Below are 10,874 nucleotides of genomic sequence, written 5' to 3'. Positions count from 1 at the left end.
TATTCCCAGGCGGTCTCCCATCCAAGTACTAACCAGGCCCGACCCTGCTTAGCTTCCGAGATCGGACGAGATCAGGCGTATTTTTTTTTTAATCTTTTATTATAGAAACCAGACATGTTTACATCATTTCAATCATCGTTAAAGGGTGAACAGCCACCCTTTTACAAAATCAGAAAGAAAATACAATAAATTAACAATTAAAACACTCACCTAATCCAATTAATAGTTAAACACAAGTTTTCCATTTGATGACATTCTAATAAATGTACTCCCCCACACAAATTCTTTTTCAAAGTTGCCCCCACCATATCTCTGCATTATCTCTATATTTCCCTCCAACATACTCTAAAAAAGTACCTCCACACTCACACATTTCCCTTCATAATGCCCCAAGTTCCTTCTTAGTCTGTAGCTCAGCTGGTAGAGCACGGCGCTTGTAACGCCAAGGTAGTGGGTTCGATCCCCGGGACCACCCATACACAAAAAAAAATAAATGTATGCACGCATGACTGTAAGTCGCTTTGGATAAAAGCGTCTGCTAAATGGCATATTATTATATTATTATAGTCTTACAGCATATCGAGCATGACTTAAAACATAATTAACCAAATTAAAATTCAAAACTTTACTTTTCCCATTAATACCAAAAAGAAAAAATCTCCTCCATTCCACCCCATTAAAAATCTCCTCCCCCCAATGTTTCACTAAAAGCTCCTTTAAAAACTCATGAAAACCTCTTATTCTACTGCATTCAATGAAAAAGTGCATAAAGTTTTCCACCTCTATATGACAAATGTCACATTCTCTATTAATATTTCTGTTGATTTGATGTAAGACCACATTAGTAAAAAATCCTATTATGTTTTATTTTAAAATCATTGTCTTCACATTCTATGGAATTCCCCTTTACATTAACATTCCTCCATATTGACTTCACATCCAAATCTACAAAAACCTCCGACCACACTTTCTCAGAAGCAGGCACTCTTATCTCTTTTAAAATACATTTACTATAGACTGTTTTAACTTTCAAGCCTGACAAATCACGTTTCACTCCACCACTTTCATAAAATAAAACCGGCAAACCCCTGGCTCTCTTAACCGCCCCTGTATTTATTAAAACACCCCATTCCTCCGGAATGCACCCTAAAATTCTCTTATACATATTTTCTACTGTAGTTTTGCTTATTTCATCATCAACCTCAACAACATTGTCATAAATAGCTTGTACCGGTAGAAACCCCGGCCTGACCTCATATAGAATATCACCAATCTGTCGCATCCCAGCTCTCATAAAATATTTACAATACAACATTGTATTATTATATTTGATCTTTGGATTCAAAAAGATAGGCTGATTTAAAATATTTTCCAAACTGTTACATTCATAAGAAATGTGTGGTAAAACCTGCCCCCAAGCCTCGAAAACTTCCTTATAAAACAAAGGTATATTTCCCAACATTTCTTGTTTTACACTCATTAATAAACCATTATCCCCTATCCTCCCAACCTCCTGCAAATACTCTGCAAAAAACTTTTTCCACCCGTAATCTAATTCCCCATATAAATACTTCCGAACCATTTTCACTCTTATTGCTATTTTCCTCACCCTTAGATCCACTAACTTCAAGCCCCCTCCTCATAACCCGCAATCAATGTTTTAAAAGCGATTTTCGCCCCCTTCCCATCCCATAAAAATTCAACTAAAATCTTATTCATTTCAATTAAAACCCATTCTGGCACATCTAAGACATTCATGACGTGAATACAAATTGACATCAGTAAAGAATTTATAACAATAACCTTCCCCTTTAATTTTAACAACCTCCCCTTCCACATATTTACAACCTTTCTGACTTTATTTATCACCCCACTCCATGTCAAATCCCTAGCTTCTTTTTCTTTTTACACCTAAAAAAACTCCTAACACCTTAAAATATTCTTTGGCCTCTTTAAAAGGAAAATTCCCCTCATTTACCTTCCCAATATACATTACAACAGACTTTTCCATATTAACTTTAGCTCCTGATGCTCTTCCATATACTTTAAAACCTTCTATTACCCTTTTTACACTGTCCTCATCTCTAACTGTTATAGTTGTGTCATCTGCATATTGGTGAATCAAACTAAATCCCCCCTGTGGAGTCTGTACACAATTAATAAAATTATCCTTCTTAAGAAAAGCCGCTAAAGGCTCAGCTGATAAAACATACAATAAAGCAGATAAAGGACATCCCTGTCTCACAGATCTCTCCAGAGTAAAAGAATCAGTTAAAACCCCATTGCATTTCACCCTACTTTTTGCATGTCTATATAATAATTTAATCCACCCTATTATTTTATTACCAAAGCCAAATCTTTCCAAGACCCTAAACATAAAATCATGTTCTACTCTATCAAAAGCCTTATTTAAATCTATGCTTAAAACAATACCTCCTATCTTATCCCCATTCATTTTGTGTATCACGTCTCTAATCGTATTAATTGTGTCAGCTATATCCCTCCCAGGAACACTATAATTCTGTGTTGGTGCTATAATATCATGTAAAACTCTCTTCATCCTATTCGCTAAAATTTTGGCCAAAATCTTATAATCCACATTTAATAAACTAATTGGCCTATAATTTTCCAATTTCACCTTACTCCCTTTGTTTTTATATAAAATAGTTATCATTCCTGTCACCATTGATTCTGATACACAATCATTCTCCTCCATATAGTGATAAACCTCCAATAAAATAGGTGCTACAAGACTTTCATAAATTTTATAAAACTCTGCAATGATACCATCTACACCAGGGCTCTTATTCACCTGTAAACCCTTTATCGCATCCATCACTTCATTTACTGTAATCTTCCCATCACACATCACCTTATCTTCTCCATTAATTTTCACCTCCACACTACCTAAAATCTCCTGTACACACCCCTCATCCACCTCCCCTTTTTTAAATAAGTCCTTATAAAAACTCTGCACTGTCTCTAAAATCTCTACATAATCATCTACTACTTCCCCCTTTACATTTTCAATCTGTCTAAGATATGTTCTTCTTTGAGTACTCTTCTCTAATCCAAGAAAAAAGAAGTGCATTTCTCCCCCCTCCAAAAATACTTTGCTTTGCTTCTTATAATGGCCCCCATACACTTATCCATGTCATATTTACTCAATTTTGCTCTCAACTCTAAAAACTTTTCTATATTATAATTAGGTTCACTGTCACACTTCCCCATTTCCTCAACCAATTTGGCTCTCAACTCATTTTCTTTTCTTTTCATCCTGCCTCTCTTTTTCCTTGCATATCTTATACTAAAAACTTTTATTTTTTCCTTAACCTTGTCCCACCATAAACACTTATCCTCCCCTTTCTGCTTATCCTCCATTTCACATATTATCAAAGATTTAAGTTGTTTACAATAATCCTCATCCCCCAAATAACTCGCATTCATACACCATGTACCACCTCCTATTCTTTCCTTGTCTAAACCCACCGAGAAATTTAAACATGCATGATCACTGAATGTTGTAAATACATACTTAACATCTTTCATACAATCCCTTAAATCTTCTTTAACTAAAATCAAATCTATTCTGGTGTGTTTTAATTCCCCTAAAACCACCTGCCTTCTAGAAAATTCTCGTTTATCGGGATTGTCATCTCTCCATATGTCAATAAGTTTTTTCTCAACCATCATTTTCTTTAAAACCCCTCTAGATGCATCATTTCTAAAAGCAGCTCCCCTTGTCATATCTAATCTGTCCAATTTCACATTAAAATCCCCCACCACGATGCAATTTCCCACACTCCATCGTCCCACTTCGACAAATAAAACCTTGCGCTCTATTTCGTTATTTGGCGCATAAACATTTATAATTCTAAACTTCATATCCATATACTCAAAATCTAAAACTAAAATTCTCCCATTATTATCATCATGTACATGTACCACTTTATCCACCACATCCTTTCTCACTAGAATAGCAACCCCACTAGAATTCCCTCTACCATTATTAACAAAAATAAAATCCCTCCATATTTGTTTTACTTTCAATACACAATCATTGTCCCAATGCGTCTCTTGTAGACATAAGATATCCACATTCTTCATTTGAACTATATTTTGAAATTTATCCATTGTCCTTAAACCATTTACATTTAGGGACACAAACTTAACCATTTCAAAAAATAATAAAATGAAAAGAAATACCTTCATTGTCCTCTACTTTTTGTCCTGTTTCTTTCCTCTTCTATCCTTCTTCTCCCCGCGTCGCTTTCCTCTTCCTGTAGCTTTCCCTTAGTTTTTCTACCTTTGCCCCTTCGTCCGTATCAGATATCTCCTCCAAGCCCATTTCGTCCAACCAACTCAAGTTCTTTACTCCCACATCCGTTGTGCTCCCCGTATCTCTCTCCGTCTCTGGTATTGTCGTCAAAATCAAACTCCCCTCCATGTCTTCACCCCCTGAGGTACTCGCAGGGCCTGAGCTTTCCCCCAAAATCTGCGCGTCCACAGTGCCTCCACCCAGCCCGATCCCCCCCCTCCTCCTGTAAACTCCCTCTTCTCATCTCTGAGTCCAAGCTGCTCCCTATTTCGTCTGCCTTTTGCTCTTCCATCTCTCCCCCTTCCTCCACATCCTCTTCCCCATCCTCTTCTTCTCCTCCCGGTGATACATCAGCTTCTATTAAGAGGTCCTGGCTCTCCTCCTTGCTTACAACCTCTCCACAGTTGCACTCATCGGTTCCCTTCCGACATCCTGCGCAAACTGCCCTATCCCTCGCTCCAGCACATTCCCTCGCATAGTGTCCCTGGTTTCCGCACTTAAAACACCTAAAGTCAGGGCAGTCCTTTAAAATATGTCCAGGTTGAATACACAGGCGACATACCCTAACCTGCTTGTCATGAATCACCCTGAAATATTCACCACCCTCCATTGTCTCGAACTTAGTGGAATACGGCAAGGACTGCACGGTGTCCGTGAACTTTACCTTACAGTATCTTGTCCCATCCACGATTTCCGTCCCCGGCCAGACTCTCCTTCTGATTTCTGAGACCGCAGCTACACCCCAGCTCCGCGAGTTTATCCAGTATAGCTCCGTCTTCGATATAAACTGGCAAATTCATAAACGAGACTATGAGTTTGTTTGCCATCATGTCTCTCGCCATTACCTTCGTGTTCTTAATCATGAACCCATCCATTAAACACTCTTTTCCATTTTCATCCCCCCATCGTGACTTCATATTTCCTTTCTCCTTTTATTCTGCACCCCACCACCTTTCCGCACACATCTTTAATTGATCTTAGTAATTCCATCGTCGTTATCTTGTCTTCTCCCATCAATTCCACTGCCACTGTTCGTTCCTTGCCGTATTTTGAACCACCTTCAGGTCCAAGTTTTGTCCGTTGTGCATTGCCTTTGTCTTTATCCGTTCCATTATTCTTTGCCATGTTGTCCGTCATTAACCAAACAGAAAAAAAAAGTCTAAAAAAACTCACCCCCAAGCAGCAGAACTGCAAGGGGGGGGGGGAAACTAACTAACCTTAACCTTAATTGAATTCAAAATCAAACAATTGTCCTTCAATAAACTAAGAAACTCAAGCAAATAGTTCTCTCCCAAACACTCACTTACAGCTTAATCACCTGCACCTGTCTCACTCAACTCACCGGAAGGGCGTATTCAGGCTGGTATGGCAGTAAGCGAGGGAACAACTCTTGGTACACTATATAAAGTCAATGTGTCACTCACGCTGAACGGGACGCAGATAAGTATCCACACTGTGACACACACTGAAGAAGCTCTAACCTTGCTTACATTTCCAGTCTATATTTTTGAGTCTTGTGGGGGGGAAAGAGGGCATGTCCTATGTTGACTTATGACAAGTTCATGGACTAGGGCCCTATAAAATAGGCGTTGCGGACGGAATCCAGACATTCAACCGAAATTCAACAATATTCAAAAATGTATTGAACTTAGTAGGAAATCAACTAAATCTATTCAACTTGTTAGAAAACGCATTCATTTGCCTAAGTGAATCATAAGACATGAACAAAATGCATCAGTGATTCGTATTTCCATAAAACTTTCTGAAACGGCACAGGAATGCCCCTGTCTGTGTGCATGTGTGCGGTGCGTGCGTATGTCTACACGTATGTCTACACTGTAGCCGTTAGCGATGATGCTAATGATAACCTTCTTCTGGTAGGGAAGGAATGGCTTTCCCCAAAACCTTCTCAAGTAAATGTTAACTTCAAAGCAGCCTATGCCTGCCTGGCAAAATTATACAGTGATAATATACATCAATCCAGTGGCCATTTGTCTGGCAAACTCTGCAATCACATGAGCGCTACAGCAACACCGCTTAACCAAACAAAAGTCTCTTCTGCTTCTTCTTCTGCTTCTTCTTCAATGACGTTTAACTGCGGTTGGCATCCAATTTGTTGCATTACCGCCACCTACTAGACTGGAGTACAACTCCCTTATCTTTTTCTTGAAAAATAAAACAACCTACCATCTAACACTACACTCACGAATTCAACATTATTACTAATAATTAACCCCACCCCTTCTCCACTATTTAAATATATTTACTCCTACCTCATGCCCTCAACCTGAAATGATGGGACATCACCACTTAACACTCCCTGTAACTCTTCTGATGTCAAGTCTCGCACACCCAAATACCTCTCTGCAGCTGCCACCACAACCTCCATTTTCTTCAACTTGCGTTCCATCCCTGCAGTACAATTAATAACCATTGCTATAAACGCTAAAAATCCAATCTTACAGAAACATATATCACTTTCTTGCCTATCCCTCTGTACTGGTACATATCTCCTACTCTCACCACTCCCCCCAATGACCCCTCTTCGTCTACTTTCTTCACTGCCTCCGCATATTAAAGGTCTCTTCCTGGTGCACGCTTGCATTTAAAGGTAACTACACCCCAAAAATCTAAATGTCTTCCTTTTTTCCCAGACCTCAAAAATGGCCTCCTGATAGGGTTTAAACATTGTTGTGGACATAGAACATCCAATTGTGCTGTTTTTCTATTAAAAATGTGTACTTTTGAGAGCGGAAACCTGCAAAAACAGGGACAAGCGGTCAACGGGGAAATCTAAAAGGAGAAAAGGGAACTTGGGGAAAAAACGGAATCAGGCAAAATATCGAAGGGATTTTATAGTGCCCTAATGGGACTACAGACATTGACAGTCTCCTAGACTAAAAACAAAGGCTGAATGTACTGCCTACATTTTGAGGGAAACGCACTGTCCATTATTTCATTTGATCAGGGCAGGGCAGCACATACAAACTGCATTTAGTCCAATAAAAATACATGATATTATTAGGGTGATAAATAAAAGGTAGTTGCTCCATGACACAAGAGTACACCCTACTGGAACAAAATGCTTACAGCACCTGGTATTCCCAGGCGGTCTCCCATCCAAGTACTAACCAGGCCCGACCCTGCTTAGCTTCCGAGATCGGGTGTATTCAGGCTGGTATGGCCGTAAGCGAGGGAACAACTCTTGGTACACTATATAAAGTTAATGTGTCACTCACGCTGAACGGGACGCTGAACAGGTAGCAGCTCCCATCACGTCCCTGCTGAAGGGGGGCCCGGTGCGTTTGCAGTGGTCGGCTGAGGCGGACAGGGCGTTTGGTAAACTGAAGGACCTGTTCACTTCGGCTCCGATTCGGACCCCGCTTTAGCGTTCCAGGTGGAAGTGGACGCGTCAGAGGCCGGTATTGGGGCAGTACTGTCTCAACGCTCAGGCACGCCTCCTAAGCTCCGTCCCTGCGCTTTTTATTCTAAGAAGCTCAGCCCGGCGGAACGAAATTATGACGTAGGGGACAGGGAGCTGCTAGCCGTGGTTCAAGCCCTAAAGGTGTGGAGGCATTGGCTTGAGGGGGCTCAACACCCTTTTCTCATTCTGACTGACCATCGTAACCTGGAGTACATCCGGGCAGCTAGGAGATTGAACCCTCGTCAGGCTAGGTGGAACATGTTTCTGACCCAGTTCGTTTTTAGGATAACTTGTATCCCAGGGTCCCAGAACGGTAAGGCAGACGCCCTGTCCCGGCGGTATGACACAGAGGAGAGGTCCATTGAGCCCACTCCCATACTGCCGGAGTCTTGTCTGGTGGCACCGGTGGTGTGGGAGGTCGATGCGGAAATCGAGCGGGCGTTACGCACCGACCCTACTCCTCCAGAGTGTCCAGTGGGGCGGACGTACGTTCCGCTCGAGATCCGTGATCGTCTCATATATTGGGCTCATATGTCACCCTCCTCTGGACATCCAGGTATTGGCCGGACAGTGCACTGCCTTAGTGTTAAGTACTGGTGGCCAACATTGGCTAGGGACGTGAGGGTTTATGTCTCCTCCTGCTCGGTGTGCGCTCAGTGTAAGGCGCCTAGACACCTGCCCAGGGGGAAGTTACAACCCCTGCCCGTTCCACAATGGCCGTGGTCTCACCTCTCGGTAGACTTTGTCACGGACCTTCCCCCCTCTCAGGGGAATACCACTATTCTGGTCGTTGTGGACCGGTTCTCTAAGGCCTGTCGTCTCATCCCAATGCCGGGTCTCCCTACTGCCCTACAGACCGCTGAGGCTTTGTTTACCCACGTCTTCCGGCACTACGGGGTTCCCGAGGATATAGTGTCTGATCGGGGTCCCCAATTCACCTCTAGAGTCTGGAGGGCGTTCATGGAACGCTTGGGGGTCTCGGTTAGCCTTACCTCGGGTTTCCACCCTGAGAGTAATGGGCAGGTGGAGAGAGTGAACCAGGATGTGGGTAGGTTTCTGAGATCGTATTGCCAGGGCCGGCAGGAGGAGTGGTCGGGTATATCCCCTGGGCAGAGATGGCCCAGAACTCTCTTCGCCACTCCTCTACTAACCTGACCCCTTTCCAGTGTGTTCGGGTATCAGCCGATTCTGGCACCATGGCATCAGAGCCAGATCGAGGCTCCTGCGGTGGATGAGTGGTTTCGGCGCTCTGAGGAGACGTGGAACGCTGCACACGTACATCTGCAGCGGGCTATCCGTAGGCAGAAGGCGAGCGCCGATCTCCACCGCAGTGAGGGTCCAGTATACGCACCTGGAGATCGAGTCTGGCTCTCGACTCGAAACCTGCCCCTTCGCCTGCCCTGCCGGAAGCTTGGTCGGCGGTTTGTGGGGCCATTTAAAGTCCTGAGGAGATTGAACGAGGTATGTTACAAGTTACAACTGCCTAATGATTATCACATTAACCCCTCGTTCCATGTGTCTCTCCTCAGGCCGGTGGTAGCTGGTCCACTCCAGGACAGAGAGATAAGAGAGACTCCTCCGCCCCCACTGGACATCGAGGGGGCTCCGGCGTACTCAGTCCGGTCCATTGTGGATTCGAGACGTCGGATGGGTGGTCTACAATATCTCGTGGAGTGGGAGGGGTACGGTCCGGAGGAACGGTGCTGGGTGCCTAGGAGGGACATTTTAGATCCCTCCCTCCTGACGGAGTTCCACCGTAGTCATCCCACGCGCCCTGCTCCGCGTCCTCCTGACCGTCGCCGAGGCCGGGGTCGGCGTCAAGGGGGGGGGTACTGTCACGAATACCGCCGAGGCTGCTCCTCCTCCTTGCTCGGGCAGGCTTCGGCGTTCGTCGTCCCCGGAGTACTAGCTACTACCACTTGTATGTTCTCGATGTTTGTTTGGTCTTGTCTAGTTGGTCGCACCTGTTTCGTCTTCTGTATTGATTATGTCACCTATACGTTTCCTTTGGTTTTGTTTGCAGTTGTGTGTTATTGTCTGCCTGTCATTTGGTGTCAAGGTTCGGTACTTTTGTGTTTAAGAGTATTTTACGCATTGCGCGTATTAGTTCGCCTCCGGTGTTTTCGAGGCCATTTACTTTGTATTGTTCATGAGTCTCAGTAAAGTCATGTTGACTTATCCTCTGTGTCCTGCGCCTGACTTCACCACCACATCCACATCAACAACGTGACAAAGAGAGAATGGAGGGATGGCAATTGGATAATGAATTACCAATATTACCTAAGTGATTGTTTAGGTAGGTGGTAATATTGACACATGGGCAAATCATGTGTCAAAGGGGGGATGGTAGGATTAAATAATAAATATATACGAAGGAGAGGACAAAATACTTAAAAAAAAAAAAAAAAACAAGAATAGAAATTGAGAGCTGAACATGTGTGAAGATAATTTATTAACCACACCCGTATGTCAGAGGTTTTGTGCCCCACAGGTGAACTAAAGGAGAAGGTGACCCACTCTATCTAACCAGGAGACTGGTGAGCATCCAGTCCCTAAAGAAGAAAAACTGGAAGCAGGCCTGTTGGGAAGGGCCCTATCAGGTTATATTGGTCACTGCCTTTGCCAGCAGAATAGCTGAGAGATCCACCTGGGTGCATGTCACACACTGCAAAAAGGTAAACCCAGCTACACCTGACGAACAAACACAGAGTTAGGAGAAAGAACCGATCACCACGAGGGCTCGGGGGTTGGCTCCTTAACGAAGATTCCCTTACCTTGTCTGATCATCCCTGTGTGAGTTCGATAGAAGGTAAAGCAATGGGTTGGCCTCCGGGGTCTGACATGTTCTCAGGGCGAGGGTGGGGATTCACAGGTCTCCTGACGGTAGGTAGCTGTCTGATTGTGGGGGCCATATTCCTAACACACTCAAACCTTCCTGATCCGCCAGAAGTAGTAGTTAACCTAACACAAGTTGATAAAATAATACCTGAGCACAGTCTACGAAGGCATAGGAGACAGCTAGACGTAGGGAAAGGGGAAGTACTAGGGACTTTAGGGAAGGACATCACCTTTTGAGGTCTTTGCGGACGAGTTGGGGACTACTGGCTGGTAGTATCGTAAAGGATGGGAGAT

The 10,874-nt window shown here is 43.5% G+C and overlaps 1 pseudogene; it reads right to left on the bottom strand.

The window, feature by feature from the left end:
* Positions 1–7,401: 7,401 nt before the first annotated feature.
* Positions 7,402–7,510, bottom strand: LOC121557147 (annotated as a pseudogene).
* Between the last annotated feature and the right edge of the window lie 3,364 nt (positions 7,511–10,874).

The sequence above is a fragment of the Coregonus clupeaformis genome, unplaced genomic scaffold (genome assembly GCF_020615455.1).
Source record: "Coregonus clupeaformis isolate EN_2021a unplaced genomic scaffold, ASM2061545v1 scaf0145, whole genome shotgun sequence".
NCBI lineage: Eukaryota > Metazoa > Chordata > Actinopteri > Salmoniformes > Salmonidae > Coregonus > Coregonus clupeaformis.
This window is presented reverse-complemented; position numbering and strand designations above follow the sequence as displayed.